Source organism: Excalfactoria chinensis, chromosome 4, assembly GCF_039878825.1.
Source record: "Excalfactoria chinensis isolate bCotChi1 chromosome 4, bCotChi1.hap2, whole genome shotgun sequence".
In the NCBI taxonomy this organism is placed as follows: Eukaryota; Metazoa; Chordata; class Aves; order Galliformes; family Phasianidae; genus Excalfactoria; species Excalfactoria chinensis.
In genome coordinates this window covers 27697374-27714680 of record NC_092828.1, presented here as the reverse complement: position 1 = coordinate 27714680, position 17307 = coordinate 27697374, and positions in this window count along the sequence as shown.

The following is a 17307-nucleotide window of genomic DNA, read 5'->3' as shown; positions in this document are numbered from 1 at the left end:
GTTCAGCCAGGGTGAGATAGCCACTAAAAATTTAATTAATATCTTTTTTTTTTTTCTCCTTCAACTGAGATTGCCTACTTTACATGCAGTTAGCTGACTTACAGATAAAAAAATATCCTATTTATAATGCTTGTCGTAAATATAATACCATTCAGTAAATCTGTCAAGGGCATAGGATATTTTCAATCTTCAGTTATCTATTTTGAAGTTCAAAGTATTCTTTTCCCCTTAGATGGATGGACAGTTCTCTTAGGACATATGTCCAGTTTATGGGTAAGTGGAAGTGCAATCTCCAACAGAACTGTAGTATCTTTTTAAAGATTTCTGAGTTTCTGCATGTGACACCTTTATTGTGGCTCCATTTTCATATACTAAAGTGATAAAAATGACAAGTGAATAGAGATAAGTGTACTGGCAAGTATGTACAAGTAAAAATAGGATTACAGTGAGTAAACTGGGAATTCACATTATATATCTTATAAACACCATTTCCTATACAAAACCTACTTTTTTCTTACTGCCAGATATACTGAGAGTGAATCTGCACAGCAACTGGTCCCCAAAATGAAAACTCGTGCTGTTATTTCAACTGACCTTTCCCTAGAACTCTGTATTTCTGTACTTCAGAAATTCCCATTTGTACAGTTGAATAACCTCAGATTTTTGTTAATGAGCTACAGAAAATTAGAAAGAGACCAGTGCAATCTCATTTCTTTCAAAGTTTATTTCCATTGCCTTTTGACCTATCTTCAACCACTGTGCTAAGCAATGCCTTAATGCAGAAGGGATTTCTAGAGCCATTTGTCCAGATAACAATATGTAATGTGTGTGTAACATACAATTAAAATTAAGGTTGTCTGAAATTAAGCTGAGGTAGCCTAGCTAAACAATTAATAAATCATTATTTTTTTGTGAGCGTACACCAACGCCATAAACAAAGAGGCATCTTGTTACAGTACAGCTTGTTTTTACTTTGCACACATTCTACTGTTCTACTTTGCAAGCATCATAACCTAGATGGACTTACAAAGCAAAAAATATTGGCATTTGGGATCTGTCATTTATATATGCATTTTGGGGAAGTTTTGCTTTGGAATAACATTTGTCTGATGATGGGGATTAAGTGCCTACTGGAATGCATCTGGAATCCTTCTGCAGTACATTTTCCAATCTAGTTTCCTTGAAAAAAATCTGATTTTTAAAACTACTTTTGATTCTCCATTGCCCATGATTTTTTACCCTTCAAAGAGGAATTTATAAAAACTAACGCATTTGTGCTATGTATAACTTCTGTAACTACCTACTTCATAGCTGCACTCAGATCCTAATGTGAAACCATTCTTAGCTATGATCACCCATGCCAGCATACTGCCTGGAGGGAACCTTCTGTGCAGGTTCAAGAACAATATGATTAAAGGAAAGCTGGCATCCTCTGCCTTTGAAATCCCATTCACAAGTAATAAAAATTACTTCTCTTTCTACTGACAATCATGTTGATGAATATCAGCCTATTATTTAACTTCACTTTTTTAATGATTTCTCCATGTAATATAAAAGAAATAATAATAAAATAGTAGGACTGTATTCCATGATGAACAGTTCTAAAACATCAGTAAAATGCCCTCACCTCTTATTTATAGCAACAAAAGGCTGGAGCCATAATATCATATCACTTTTGGAAAAGCTTTTGACAGTAGGAGTTTATAATGTTGACCCTGTTCTCAATATATTTTACTTTCCTTTGATGAAATCTAAAGTTAATTGTTTCATATTTTCATCCCTCTAGATTTTACTATGATCTAGCTGTAATTTTTTATCACAGTACTGAGTATCGAAACAAATTTGAGTCTCCCTTATTGCAACCACAACAAATCCCATATAGAGACTAAAGTACACAGGTATTATGGGATAATAAGTGATTTAAGTTAAAAACTTTTTCCCGAAAGCCACTGAGAGTTCAGTTATTAATCACAAGGGCCTAGTATTGCCCTGTCATATTCATAACTGAACATAAGATATGTGTGCCATCTTACTTGATCTCTAGTCTTGTTTGAAGCAAATTAGAGGATTTCAGATTTATCTCCTTGGTATTTGCAGGATTTTGCAGAGATCTTTTGCTGTTACAGTCTCCCCTTTGTAGTAAGCTTCTTGGTGGGGAGGACCTTCAGCCAGACTACCTTTCTGAAACACTTCATAACTTTGGCACATCACAACCACATCACTTCAAGCAGGAAAGGAGCATATCAGCCCCAATATTTGATTGGCTTAAATGGTTCTATTGATTCCCAGACAGGAAAACAGCATTGTCTAAGGCAACATAAGCATATTTATCTCTCTTTTCTGAGCGTCTTTTGTTTTGATCACATTGACTCTTGCTCTGGCATGAATTTGTGCAGCTGCTTGGTGAACTAGCTTCGCAAACTGAGCCAGCAGGAACAGAACCAGAAGGAGCAAAAGAGCTGGATGATTTTTTAACTTTATCCACTGATCCAGGAGGCTTGGGAGATACACCAATCTCATTTATATAGAAAACAATCCTTAATAAAAGACAATAAAATGAAGCTTCTAACTGTAGAGTTATTTTCCATATAAGAAATGAGAAAGTATTTTGAGGGATATAATGTCACAAATCACTCCAAATTCTGGGTTTCATATTTTTTCCTAAAAGAAAAGGAAAAAAAAAAAAAAATCCTTTTAAGATGATCCAGTTACAAGAACAATAGAAAATGCTGGTCTCCATAGAAAATAAAAGCATCTGGTACCTAACAAGAATTACAGTCTCACAGATTTTTGTTTTTAAAGCTAAGTATGTATTCAGTCAGGACTTGTTACATCTGAAGTGTTTTTATATGTAACCAAGAAGGTGTGGATTCTACAGTTTTGTGGTTAGGTTTAAACACAAGCATGACCCTTTGAAGAAATTCAATACAGTCATAGGAAATACCATTCCCCTTATTTGACTGTAGGCAGAAAAAGTATGTATTTTTTACAGGATTGTTTTCAATTAATACAGTACCTCCAGTTAGTTCACCACATATTATATTTATACTGTCCCAAAGCAGGAGCAGAATAATGTGCCTAGGGAACTGAATAAAACAGCTCAGTTATTCTGAGCATTTTTCACACATACCAAAGTATACTTATTAAAGGAAAGGAGGTGACCTTTTTTGAAACAGTAGGTCAACTGTTGAAATACAAAATCCAGAAGGAAACATGGTGACTTTTAAAAAATGATAATATTTAACTAAGATTGGTAAGTAAGTAGAATAGTGTGTTTTTAGAAACAACTGAAAATAAATACAGGAGACCTTTTAGATGCTGAAGAGTTATAGGTTCAGGTTCCTTTTGAAAGCTCAGAGAAAGTAAATAATGCCATTTGCCTCTGTATAACTCCTCATGAGAAGATCTGATTTATGTTCAGCTCTTCCTCAATTCTTCTCTTTGTTGAAAGCCAAATACCCCTAGAAACCATTTAAAAAACTTACCAACATCTCATGTTGTCAAAGCATTTGACTCTGAATTTGATAACCCAAAAGTCATCTTCTGTCTTCCCTGCAAATGCAGTTGGATTCATTGTTCATATGCTCACAAAGGATGGGCATAGCTGTTGAGCACACACATGCAACTAATAGTCAAACACTTATTGAACAAAGTTAATTATACTTTCATTACTTCTGATTTTCTTTTACTTACTTGATATTACTGAAACATCTTGTGAAGTTTTTAACACAACAAATTTTATATTGCTCTCTGAAGAGTTGGTCTCATTGTTCTCATTGAATAATCAGCAATTTTCTGTGAAAAAAACCTTGTGAATAGAAGCAACAATCACAAATTAAACTATTAGCCATAGCATCAAAAATACAAATTGTGAATAAATACTATTTTAAACTATTAAACCAAATAAGTGAAATTTTTCACTTACTAAATGAAAAGGTCATTACAAAGTTATATATAAGTTACACAGTGACTAGCACTGGTCTTAGTTCACTTTAGTCATCAACATATGTAATCTCAAACTGTACCAGTTCTTCCAACTACTTTATGAATGTTTACTGTCTTTAAAATATAATCACTTGAGAAACATAATCCATCCCCTTTTACTATCAGGAAATACAGATAATTCAGAAATTTTCATATTATTGAAGTTTACTTGAAATGGAGGCCATATAATGATATAGTCAACACCAATCAGCTATCTGCAGTGCAGCTGGTCCCCAATACATACAATTTCCATGTCTAGATCTGTCTAAGACAATGACTGTCAAGACATAAATTCATTTTAACTATCACTTTTAAAAATATTTGCAAAAGTGCCAACATCTGTGTTAGACATAAGATTAATATTCATGACCTGCTTGTTATTGCTTCTCATTCATAACACTTATGCTGTAATAAACTAACATCTGTATCACAAATCACTTAGACTGAACTTAAATTAAACAAACATGACATAGCATATTCTGAAGTAAATATGTTATGTTTGTTTCCTTGAGTTTATTTTTTCTATGGTAAACTCTTCATGTCAAGTCACCCCAAACTATTGTTTGCACAAGTATCCCAGCATTAGAGACACAGAGTACTAAAAGGTTTTCGCAAGGAAAAAAAATAACCTTGTAAAACATATTTAACAAGGCAGATAAAAATATACTTTAGGCAAAACACACACAAAAAAGCAAAAATCTGAGCAATCTTGTGAAGAAAAATAATAATAACAATAATAATAATAATGTTTCTGTTAACGCATTTCTAGATCAGAGTCCCATACAGGAAATGTTGCAAGAAAAAGCTTCTTTGATAAAATATTTATACATCATTTCCTTTGTCAGTTCCCACTGTGGTGCATTTCTACTAGCAGATAAATGGAGATAGCCAACAGATGAATTAAATATTCCTGTTACTCCAACCCAATTAAGTACTACTGGATGTCTCCTAGAACTGCGCCCACATATTCTCTTGAGATACTTCTTTTTTAAAGTACTTAAATGCTTCTTGAGATATTCAACAGGGTTAAGTATCTGAACTCTTTGTCTATCCAATTCAATGTTATCTTTGCATACCTGAACTCTTTAAATCCAGACCTTAGGCTGTATGTTTAATAGAGAACTACTGTGTGAACTTATAACTCAGCTTATGCATCTTAAGTTATAATAAAGATTCAGATAACAGATTTGTACACAACATCTTTGGAACTGTTTTCCCTCCATTACATTAGCTTTGCTTTAAATTAAACATATTATATCATATATATTATAACATATATTATAAACATATTTTATCTGCCCAAAAATAATGGGAAATGCTGAGTTAATATCAACACAGTAAGTCTGTGTTCCTGAGATAGGAAAATCTACAATTTTTTGTTTCTGCAGGAAGCTTTTAAAGAGAAGCACTTGCATAAATAAATAAATACATAAATAAACCAAGGCATCCTTCATATCCTTATGGCCACAGAACACTACATGCTACAAAATAACTGTTTGTAGGGAAAACCATCAGTTGTCTGTTTGCCTTTTAGAGCAAGCTTTGCTTATAGTTTCTCCTCTTCTAGAAAGAGCTGTTTCAAAGCAGTCTTAAAGAATATAGGACAATAAGTTATAGATTGACTTCCAGCAGAGTCACGTTGTTCAGTTGGAGTATGATCCCTGGAGAGTTGTCAGTAGCTGGCAGATATTGCGAATGTTCCAAAGTACTTCAACATGAAATTATCCACTGAATAATATGAACATTTAAGAGAAATCAAAATGTCTTTTTCTCCCTATTTTTCACAGTTCCAGTCCACTCACTGAAAAATAAATAAATAAATAAAATCAATGCACACTTGTTTGTTAGAATCCAAATTACTATAAGTTTAAATAAAGGAATGTAAACATTATGATACCTATGAAATATATCTAGGTATTTATACTGAACTAATAGTGTATATTTTTTCTAACGTAATTACAGTGAATAGGTAATGATCAGGCTGGAAACAAACATTTTGAGAGCTTCAAGAGGGAGTTTAGACTTTTTAGAACTCAGAAAAAAAAAAAAATCACAGATACTAGAATCATGAGTTTGCAATTCAGTTATTAAATACCGGCAAACAGCTTCTATCTTTGTTAAAATGTAATTAACGTTCAGTCTTTGAAAATCTAGCTTTTTTTTGTAAAACAAAACAAAACAAAACAAAACAAAAAAACAAACAAACAAACAAAAAAAAAAAACCTGTAAATTCAGGTCTAAAGATTTGTAAATACCATGTCACCTTTATCTTACTTTTGTAATTGCATTGTTGTAGTAAAAAAAACAGATTTTTCTGTCTCTTTCAGTGACATGCTCATACTGATACTGGTACTTTGCATTAATGGTATTTTGACAGATAGATACATAAAGGGAGGTCAGGAGAAATTCTTTATTTTATCCAATTTCTGAGGAAATTTGGGGCATTTTATGGCAATAAAACCAAAATACTACTGAGCCAATACTTGTAAAATCTGACTTCTTCAAGGAACAGTGCTTAGAGAGACCCTAAACTCTCATATCACATAAAGAATATTTTCCCTTGGAATTTACCGTATTTACTATTTAATTTAAATATAAATATTAACACAACAAATAAGAAACAAATGAGCATGGATTAGTAAGCCAAACTGAAATACTACTGTGGATTAGAATTCTGATAGTATGTCAACACTAATTGACATTTAATTTGTTCAGTAAAAACATTGGTAAATCTCTGCTTTCTCAATTAAATTTCTCATGCTAAATATAAACTGACACAAAATTAAAAACAAAACAAAAAAACACTCAACTAATCTTTGAACAGTCTACAAAACAAAGTCATTATGAACTGTATGAAATGCTATTGTAAGTGTTACACACAAGGGCTTCATCCTCTGAAAAGAGTGGGAATTTGCTGTTTACTTTAATAGGGACAGGATTAGCCCAAAGGTATTAAAATGCAAGAAACATTAGAAATTAATTACTCACTATTCAGGAAACAGGGTTGAAACTATAATCTTAACTCTTCCCCATAGGCTATGTGCAATAGGATGGTATGTAACTCTACAAATGCATAAAGTATTAAAACGTAAATGTTCAGAATTCCTTCCTTCTCTAAAACAGAGAAAACATCTTGTACTGTTGTGGAAGATACTTTGCATACTTCATAGTTTTTACTAGAAAATACAGGGCAGAAAGGTTCTGAGCATCCAACAGAAGCTAAACTGGGAGTTGGCGTTCTTGGTAGTTCAGATAAGCTACTTTGTATCCCCAAAAAGTAAAAACACCCCACTAAATTGCTATCTACAATTTGTATAGGTCTCAACATAGTTTCATTTCACTTCAGATGCCTGCTGATAAGAGGCTTTCAAATCCTCCATGTGATATTAGCTAAAATATCCTTTGAATGAAACAAGGGAGAAATACTTGATACAATTTCATATATTGTGTTATGCAGTTTATTTTGTTCCCTCTTGCATAATATGTAAAATACATGTTCATGTAAAATAAATTTTAAAAGTCACTTTTAAGCCATTGTCGATTAACATCTGTAAAATAATGCATGCCTTTCTTTAAAATAAGTCAATTCTACTGCATAAAACTATAATTTATTTAAATGTAAGTTTCACACCACTACTGCAGCAGTAAAACACATTCTCAATAAGATTATGTGAAAGTGATAGATCAACCCATCACCCATTGGTTGCAGTAGACTTGCTGATGTCACATTAAAAGGGTCATTTGCAATCCTATCTTTCAGTTCTAATTACTTCTGGAGACCAGAGAATAATTATACATTTGATATAAAATTAATTCTCTCAACTAAACCCCTTCCTTTTGGTATATTATTTTCTATATAACAAACACAATATTATGTTGTACAAGTTGTCATCTATATTCAAAGTGTAATGCTAATGCAAATATTTCTGAAATTCTAAGTGTATTCTAAATCTAAAGAAAACATCACCTATTCCAATTTTTCTTTTCATTTATCAGTAAACAGATAAGAGATTTAAATGGGAGATATTCAGTTCCCTTTATAACACTTTCTCAGACATGAAGCTTTTAATTTTTACTCCTCATTCAACAAAAAATAACTAAATCTTCAAAAAATATCAGGGGAAAGTTCTTAACTATGAGAGTAGTGAGATGCTGGAACAGGCTTCCAAGAGAGGTTGTGGGTGCCCCATCTCGGAGGTATTCAAGGTCAGGCTAAAATGGGCCCTGGGCAGCCTGGTCTACTATTAAATGTGGAGGTTGGTGGCCCTACCTGTGGCAGGGGGGTTGGAGCTTGATGATCCTTGAGGTCCCTTCCAACCCAAGCTCTTTCCATGATTCTATGATTCTGTGAATATATCGCCCAAGCCTCACTGTGCTCAACAAAATGTAACAGAACATTGGTGGGAAGGTTCAGCCTCTTCTGCCACAAAACCAGCATCCATCTCTGATGTTGTAGGCCAACATAATAAAATAAGAGGCATTACTTTCAGAGCAGTTTATGTACATATAAAATCTGAAAGAACATGCTGCCCACTTATTTCAACTCTTGCATAACACTTTACAGTAGAAGAAAGCATTTAACCAAGCTCCATAATGAGCTTAAAGAGAATTAAGGGCAATGTTTACAGGAACAATTTAAGTTTTATCTAAGTATCAGTGGAAATTATAAAAGTTCTGCCCTTGAGTCAGGTTTCATGATAAAAGGAAAATTAGAAATGAGAACTGTAATCTTCTCTCAATGCTGAAATTTTCCTGTGTTGGGTTCCACAGGGCTTACAACATCTTTGTGCACACACGTTAAGTAATAACCAATGATGGTAATTAATATCTGTTGTGAAGAGATTGCTGTCTTCCCTGAAGACATCCCTAAAATTATTTTAAAAGTGAAAAAATAGATCTTTACCTGAAAATGCTTAGAACTGAATTTTTGTAACAGTAAGAAAATGGTTTTCAAGTCAGCTTTTCACTGAAACTATATCTGCATTATGGCTACTCTGATGTAAGTAAGGCCTGAAATGTTACGAAAGGTAATGCCAATACAAGAGAATAAGAATTCTAACCTGCAGGCAACATATGCTTTTTGTACCAGAGCATGACTTCAGCTGTAGGAAAAATTTAGTCTTAGGCACAGACCTTTATCAGAAGAAAAATGATTTTCTGTCTAATGTTACAAACAGACTAAAAGATAATGGCTTCTTCCCATACAGGAGTTTCAGACATTTGGGTAAGTGTCCTTTATTATAACACTGCTGAAACTGTGCAGAATAGTTATCAGGAAACATACAAGTAGTACATTGCTAATTGTTGCACAAAAAATAAATAAATAAATGAATAAATACATGAATGAATAAATGTTTTATATAATAGATGGTTGAACAACAAAGGAATAATTCAACTGCCTAACTCCATAATGGAAAGAGATGAAACAGAAAGGAAAGGTCAAAAATACATAATCACTAGGTATACTTTTACATGTCTGTTGAGACATACCTTTTGGAATTCTTCATTACTGTCAAAGGCTTAAAAGACATGTTTTCTGTCACTCTGAGAAGAAAGTGTACATAGTTTTGTATGCATGCTACCATGTTCTTTTTCTTTCCCTAAATCTGGAAAAACAGCTGATCAGTATACTCCTTTATTAGTTTTCCTTTTACTTAAATCAGTACTATTAAAGATATTATATATCCCATCTTACCTCTGTAATTTTCAACAAACGTTTGGTCTGCACATAAATATCTGTGAGTTTCTTACTCTGCACCTTCATTTGTTAGAAGTGGGATCGTAAAATCAACTGACATTTAAGGAATGAACCTGCAGTACTTTCATGTAGTGCTGTTCAAAGCAATAAATACAATCGCACCAAAACTAAGCAAGAAATAAAAAGCAAGAGAAAGCTGAATTAATCTACAGCTTTGCTGACTTTTTGAGACTACAGCAGTACATTGAACTAGACTTTTGAAGATCATCATATTTGTTTGATTATTCCAGGAGCCCACTACCAGCATGCCCACCCTTTTGATGACAGAAAACTTTCAGAGTCCAGTGGATGACCATAAAGATGATTAAGGGCTTGGAGCATCTCTCTTAGGAGAAAAGGATGAGAGACCTGGGACTGTTCAGCCTGGAGAAGAATGAGGAGAGATCTTATCAATAACTTATAAATTTCTAGTGGGTGAGAGTCAAGTGGATGGGGGCAGGCTCTTTATAGTGGTGCCTAGCAACAAGACAAGGGGCAATAGGCACAAACTGGAATATAGAACATGAGCACTCTTTACTTTGAGGGTGACAGAACACTGCTGCTGAGAAAACTGGTAGTCACCTTCTCTACTGATATTCAAAACCCTCCTGGACACTTTCCTATACAACAGTGTAGGGAACCTGCTTTAGTAGGGGGCTGGTCTATATGTGCTCCAGAGGTCCCTTCCAATGCCTACAATTCTATAATTCTGTGATTTGTACTCTGTCCTTCTTCCATCATATGTGTCAAGAGGCATGGATAAGAGTATAAATCAATGCCTTTCAAAAGACCTTAGGAGTTCAGTACATTCTCCCCCTCTGCTGCCTGCTGCCTAAAATCTCTGCCAGCAACCATTAGTAGAGGGCTGAAATCTCCTTCATTAATATCCACCTGTCTGAAACTTCCTACCTATCAAATTTACTTTCTTAACCACATGCAGAAGGAAGTCAGTATGATGACAAGCATAAATATGTTACCATAAAAAATAATTGAGCATACATCAATAAGGAAATGTAGACACATGTACGATAGTAGAAATTCAACAAATATTTTCTTGTTCTGACTCCACAAAACAGAAGCACTAGAAAAGAAAGTCCTAAATGATCTCAAACGAGGAAACTGAAGTAGGGAATGTAATAAAAGATCCCAAAGATTTTTCAGATTAGATACATAGATGCACAAAGACAGCCAGAGGAACAATCCTATCCCAATCTCTTATTCATTTCCTGTCTCAGTCTTTCTGTCCGATTGCTGGCAGAAACATGACCCTGAAATTTAGCCAGATTTTGCACCTCAAAGGGGAGAGGTTCTTCTACCCCTTCCCCTTCTGGCAGATGGAATTCCTCTCCTTTTCTAAGCCTGCTGCAATGAAGCTTGCACATTGGTGCTCTGAGACTCTTATTTTGAATTAAAAGGAGTGAGAATTTCTGTAGAAACCATTACACTAGCCCATCTGAAGCAGGCTGATAAATAGCTGATCTTGTGTGTGTTACTGAATATCTCAGGAGGATAATTTACAATTCCTTGGAGAAAACAGAGGTGAAATAGTCCCCGACTGTGTTTCATCTCAGCAAGCATATCATGTAATGTCTCAAGAATACTAGCAGCAGTGAAGTTTTCATTCTACCACCTTCAGCCAGTTGGAATAAACATGAGCAACAGTGCACAACCTGCTGAGAGCTTCATCTCCCTTTCGGTGTCAACAGGGCCTATGCTTGAGTGATGGAATGCTCACAAAGTCTCCTGACCATTAATTAAGTCTATATCAGTTTTTATACAAGGAGTGATAACTATATCTGTCTGATCAGTCTGTATCATCTGCTTTCTCTCATCTACATCTTAAAAACAACAACAACAAAAATAACAGAACCAAATTATTTCTTTTTCATTATATCTTGTTGATGTGTGTAATTCATTTTGCATCAGTGCACATTTAGTATTTACAGTCTTAGACAATATATTATAGAATTTTTCTAGAGACAACTCCTCTTTTTATATTCTCTATGACCTACCTCCCCATTTATATACTGTTGCATACCATTTTCTGTCTCAACTTTTGTGCCTTAACTTTAACCCATATTTTGTTAACAACCTCGGAAGCCTTGTATAGTTTTCCAGACAATATTTTATGTTTCTGGTAGTTAATACTAAACTGCTTCTACATAAAAAGACAAAGTTTTAAAGTAAAGGTACAGAATCTGATAAAATCTGATAAAATATATAGACTGCACAGCTGTGTTTCATATCCAAATCCTTGCCTGTGTTCAGTGGAACAGATACAAAGCAACTCCAGAGCTATTTTGTACATGTGAGGCAAATCTATAATTTACCCTTTATTTTACAAAGAAATCTGCAGAGATGCAAACTTAATCTTTTTTAAATCTTTCTTTTCATATCCTAACACTTGGTGTACAGTAGATACACCTCTCCTTAGCTATGACAAAAAAAGTCCATTCACTAAGGCAATAAAAACAGTACTTTCGATTTCTCTGTATCTTTCAAAGAACACAAGTCACCAGAAATAGGGGTGCACCAAAGAAATTTAGATCTGTTCCTTTTCATCTTATTCAGTTTTTAACTGAACAACATTTCAACCAAACATTTTTATCAACAGAATTGTATTTTCTTTTCAGTTCACTGCTTATCTAAGATGTGATGTGCACAGCTCCAGACTAAATTTTTTTTGTTAGGTCAGTATCGATAAACTAGTGAGTTTTCTTGAGCAAAACAAACATTTAACCCCTGTATTGCCTAAGAGAGTACTTACAGTCCTGTTAGATACAATAGCTTTACTCTGCTTTGTATATCAGAATTTTTTGTATATCAGATTTCTATTAATACTTGAGGATTTCTACAAACTACACATGAAATGGTGTACTCTGACATGATCTATTTATTGCTTTTGAGGCATAGTGTTTTTTCTGAATCATTTATTCATATTAAAGAACATTTGCATTAATCCAGATTAAGCTATTTGAGCTCAAACTACTAATGATGCAATTAGTTACAAAGCACACTCTGTATGTACAGTGTTATATAATCTTTTTAGAAGCAGGTTATTCATGCTGCCCTCTTTCAGACAGTACATACTTTCACTCTGAAGGCAGCCATATTTGATTGTTTATACAAGAAAAACCTCAAAAAATATAATTGCAAATGTTATCTGTGGTAGATGTCTGCCTTGAGCCATTGCTTTTGAATAAACATATAGTCAGAAGAGCCATTTGAAAAATCAGGCTGGGAAAATTACATTTTTATAATGTCAAATCTTAAAACTGACAATTTGACAAAGCATACCTTTAATGTCTTACTGTATAACCATCTTAAATAAGGTCTGCAAATTAAGCAGCCATTAAAGAAGGTCAGCCTGATGTTTCTCTGAAAAGTCAGCCTGCAATTTTGTACTGACTTGCTTACAAATCAGGATCATAGTAATCTAAGTCTCTGCATGCCCTAAGCATCTTGAGCCCCTTCTAAGTTTGTAGTACACATACTCTCCTCACTGAAACCCCAAACAGGAGTGTAAGTAACTCCTCATGTGTTATTTTACAGATGGACTGTGCTCACTGCAAAGACCTGTGCAGAGAATCTACAGCAGAAATTGTGAACTGGATGGAGAACTGCCATTAGAAAGAGATGGATAGGCATTGACATATATGAGAAATAACTGAGGTAATGTGAACTTTTGTCAAATACAATAGATAGGCTAAAACTCCAATAAATTAAGGATATTTTTACCCTTACTGTGTTATCAGAGATATACAAGAAATGAGGAATTGCACAAATAACCTTACATCTAAGGCATAATGGTGCAGAATACTATATGCTACCAATCACCTGTCTTTCTCTGATAATATAGATTATTGCATAGATATTATGCAATTTGTGTCAGCCTGTTTAAGAATTTAGTATGATTGTTTTAAGGCTGAACATCATTCTTGCAGCAAAGACTGCCTTCTTCAGTAAAGGAACTGAAATGTATCAGCTCCTGCAGACTTGTATTTCCTATGGGGTCCATTACATTGAAATGCAAAAATTTAATATTAGAAAAGTATAAGAGGGTGGCATCATATTTGCACAAAATAAACAGACATGAGAAAATCACAGTTTCATGGACATTTACAGTTCATAGGCTCTATTTACAGCTTACAGGTATTATAAAATATATTATTTTTCTGGGGGAAAAATAAAATAATTTTAAAAGCTACTAGGACCTGCCGGTTTCTTACTGCCAATAAGTTTTCTGCCCACTTTTAATACATAACTGATATTGTTGCATCTCAGAACTGTTTTTTCCAATGCTAGGTTATTCAGATTCATTCAGATCATGAATATTTTCATTTCTAATATGTGACTCAGTGCCCTTCTTATAGATCTATCTGTTTTGTTTGGGGTTGTGTTCAGTCTTCTAGAGACCTAGCTGGATAGATCTCCACTTCAACTAGTGCTTTGAGGGTTGGGTACTGTCGAGACATAGAAATAGAAATAGCCCAATCTGAAAACCCCTATGATTAAATGATCAAAGATAAAGCTGAAAAATATTACAAGGACAGAAATCAAGTCAATGCATTATCAATGAAATACAGATTTAAACAAAGCATATTGATCCAACGTTGGTGATTCTGTGATTCTGACTCCTGGTTCCACAGAGAACCAACAAAAATTCACACCCTGTGTCTGAGAGTGTTGTTCAAAAGCTCCTTGAACTCTCTCAGCTTGGGGCTGTGATTGCTGCTCTGAGGAGCTATTCCAGGGCCTGATTACCCTCATGTGAAGAATCTTTTCTTAACATCCAACCTGACCCCCTCTGATGCAGTTCCACACCATTCCCTAGTGTTCTGTTGCTGTTACCAGAGTAGAGATCAGTGCTGCCCCTCCACTCCCTTCATGAGGAGCTGTGGGCTGCCATGAGGAGCCTCTCCTCTTCTCTGGGCTGAACAAACCAAGGAGTCTCAGCCGCTCCTCCTACATCAAGCTCTCTAGAGCTTTCACCACCTTCATAGCCTTACTGTTTTTAGAAGAGTGTGATTTTATATATATATTTTTCCCCATTAGTCTGGCTTCCTGATTTCTCATGTTCCTTCGTTTTCTGTAGAGTATTTAAGCTCTACTGCTAACTCATAAGCTAAATATAAGGATGTTTGAATTATTTATGTCATAACCCAGTTACAGTCTTGTTAAATCATCTCCCTAAACCCAGAGTATATCATAAATGTAATCAAGAAACAAGTATATGAACTTCTGCTAACTCTCAGTCTAAAGATGTATTACAATAACACACCATCAAAATGCCTGTTGTCATCCTGAAACACATCATCAAAGTAAATCAGGCATGTCTAGTTCCAAGATGGACATATTTCCAAACAAATTTATCTCAGTTAAAATAGTTAAGCAACTTGTGGGTTGAGTGAAAATAAAAGCTCACATACGTCAGTAATATTTTGTTGTGATAAAAATATAGACGTATTTTATAAAAGTAGGGAAGGAATGTTGACATTCATCAAGAGCATACAATCTCATATATATCATTAAATTGGAGGAGCCTGCAAGCAGCTCCTGCTTGGTGCCAACCCTTTTCTAAAAGTGCATCAAGAATTTCATGCAAACATTCTGTTTGACAGTAGAAATCATGTATGTAACTGTTTTCATGTGAAAATAATAATAATAATAATCCCATAATAGCTGGAATGACCAAAATGGAGTCACTTTCTGCAGGTGGACTTGCACAATGTGCTGCAGCCTGACAGAAAATATATTTGATGCTACACAGCTTGGAATTCCCAGCATCTGGTGGAACTCAAACTTATCTAATTTTTATCTGTTTCTCTTATTTTTATACATCTATTTCTTTAATGTGTAAGCTCCAATAAATTGCATTTAGAATGATGCTTTATAGCGTCTGAGTGTTTTTGTTGGGATCATAAGAGATCTGCATCTTCTGGTACAAAATGCTGTTCTTTTGAGGCTTAAACTTTGATGACACTTTTCAGCATCACCACTAGGAATTTTGTGGAGAATGATCTCAGGTAGGAGATCTATTTTTCTCACTCATTTATGTGTTGCTTTAAAACAAGTAGAAAATAACTCTTGGGGGGAAAAAAAAGTAAAGGTCAAGTAAGAGATATGTCAAAAACTTTACTCTGACTCTTATATGAAATCACATAATCAAGTTCTTTTGTTAGCTAGGTAATCATTACAAAGCAACAAAACAGATTCATTTGAGTGTTACTAGATGGTGTATGTAACAGAGAAGAGAGCCTGATGATAGAAAAAAAAGATAACCTGAAACACAGAAAGTGGCTACACATGAAATTCTGACTTTAGATTTATCATAGGTCTGTTTCTGAATAGAATAAAACTATGCATTATCACCTTAGGAAGAAATGAGAGAACAGAGCAAGTGTTTTTAAGGCATTAGTCTAAAACAGACATTTTGGGGGAATACAAGGAGAGCTCAATCACCTCTCATTACAGAAAATTCAAAGCATCTGAATTTTCTTTTAAGCACGTGATACAAAGACTGGCTGAGATTTGTAGTATAGCACCTGAAAGAGTGATAGGGTATGTATCCACATGTTCAATAGAATTCAAATGAGAAAAATAAGAACTTCCTGCTGAGAAAAAGGAAAAAGGATAAAAAGATACTTGCCAAGGTCTTAAAGGAACTAAACCAATATTATTCATCTAAGGACTAATGACACATTATGCCCCATAATAAAACTATTCAATACAAAATGCCAGGAAAATGAAATCCTAAAAGAAATCTAAGGGTAGCATTGCAACATAAAGCTGTAATTACAGATGACCAGGTCAACCACAACATCTTTTCCTGAGGCACAGATCTGATGGGTATATAAGGTCTTTTTTTGGATCTTCCTTAGTTTATGATTTTGCCAAGATGGAGTACATCATAGATTCTGCATTGTTTTTTACCACTATTTTGGTTTTGCAAATAAAATCTGAATGCACCTGGGGGGAGAAGGGATTTAAAAAATAAATACTCAGCTGTTAACAAGATTTCCTCTGTATTTTTCATCTTTATTTTTAGCCAACGGTCACTGTGTTACACGTTTTTTCACAAGGAGAGCCTTAGTATAAAACACAGAAATGTACCTTAGCCATTTTTAAACAAAAAGGTAAGGTAAAAGTAAGATGGAAACTAAAACCAAGTAAGAATTAATTTAGAAGATCAGCATCTTATGAAAAGCTTCAAGTGACACAGAACACATGGTAGGGACTTATCTGAATTGTTTGTCCAAAGGAAACCACTGTTTGTCCAAAAGATAGAAAACTATTTAACAATGAAATAAAAACAGATCAGACATGAGAGAACTCAACTCAAAATGAAACTGGTGGGAAAGGTCAGTTTGCACTGACTTCGCATCTAAGGTAGACAAAAAAATCATGATGAAAACTCCAAAAGTTTACATGAGAAGTGTCTTAAGGTCAGGGCACACAGAAGAAAGGCTATGGTCAGACAATATAAAAGAGAAGGAAGTTTTTGGGAAACAAGAAAATGATGACAGTACATAGCATTACTTTTCTGTGTTCAAAAACAAATGTGAAAAATGTGGGTAGAGAGCAAC